Genomic DNA, 1148 nt, shown 5'->3' with positions numbered 1-1148 from the left:
CCAGTACCCGCGCCTTCAGATGATCGGATGTGATGACTTCCGCTTCCCACCCGACATTAGTGGCACCTTGGGATGGACAGCTGATCACCGGTCAGGCCGCGACACGACACCCAGTTCACACAAATCTCACCCCCGCATGGGTTACAGGCGATCGCAACTCACCCAGCTTATACAGAATCAATCAACATACTGACATTAGGTATATTTCTCGGGCGTTTGACCGGGGAGCGGTAACAGTTGTGTGGTGCTTAGAGAAGTGTCCCTTAGAGACTGAACGCAGTGTGTCGACAGTCTCATAGACAGGCAGGAATAGGTTCTATCGAGATTCGAACTCGAGTCGCTGGATTCAAAGTCCAGAGTGCTAACCACTACACTATAGAACCACGAAATGCAATTAGAGAAACTATTTCCGTACTAACATTGTTCAAAAGCCGAGTCCCACAGTAGTTCCTGCAGACTCCGCGGGGTGTCAAAAGCGATCTGTGTGTTTTGCATCTCGTTGTTGTTGTGTTGGCTACCGACCTCTCAGCCGCTCTCCACCCTCACTGGTCCCATCGTGCGGTATTGCCTGCTCTGTTCCCAGCCTTGGCCAGTACCCGCGCCTTCAGATGATCGGATGTGATGACTTCCGCCTTCCCACCCGACCTTAGTGGCACCTTGGGATGGACAGCTGATCACCGGTCAGGCCGCGACACGACACCCAATTCACACAAATCTCACCCCCGCATGGGTTACAGGCGATCGCAACTCACCCAGCTTATACAGAATCAATCAACATACTGACATTAGGTATATTTCTCGGGCGTTTGACCGGGGAGTGGTAACAGTTGTGTGGTGCTTAGAGAAGTGTCCCTTAGAGACTGAACGCAGTGTGTCGACAGTCTCATAGACTGTCGACACGGGGGGGCCCTATCGAGATTCGAACTCGAGTCGCTGGATTAAAAGTCCAGAGTGCTAACCACTACACTATAGAACCACGAAATGCAATTAGAGAAACTATTTCCGTACTAACATTGTTCAAAAGACGAGTCCCACAGTAGTTGCTGCAGACTCCGCGGGGTGTCAAAAGCGATCTGTGTGTTTTGCATCTCGTTGTTGCTGTGTTGGCTACCGACCTCTCAGCCGCTCTCCACCCTCCTGGTCCCATC

General features: G+C 51.7%; 2 non-coding genes across 2 annotated transcripts; both read right to left on the bottom strand.

Annotated features, from left to right (window-relative positions):
* Nucleotides 1-311: 311 nt before the first annotated feature.
* Pmar_PMAR028946 lies at nucleotides 312-383 on the bottom strand. Its single transcript has one exon. It is a non-coding gene; the product is annotated as a tRNA-Gln (tRNA).
* Nucleotides 384-904: 521 nt separating this feature from the next.
* Nucleotides 905-976, bottom strand: Pmar_PMAR028945. Its single transcript has one exon. It is a non-coding gene; the product is annotated as a tRNA-Lys (tRNA).
* Nucleotides 977-1148: the final 172 nt, after the last annotated feature.

This window comes from Perkinsus marinus (genome assembly GCF_000006405.1).
Source record: "Perkinsus marinus ATCC 50983 genomic scaffold scf_1104296975618, whole genome shotgun sequence".
NCBI classification, from domain to species: Eukaryota; Perkinsozoa; order Perkinsida; family Perkinsidae; genus Perkinsus; species Perkinsus marinus.
Note: the sequence above shows the minus strand (reverse complement) of the source record. Positions and strands in the feature narration are given on the sequence as shown.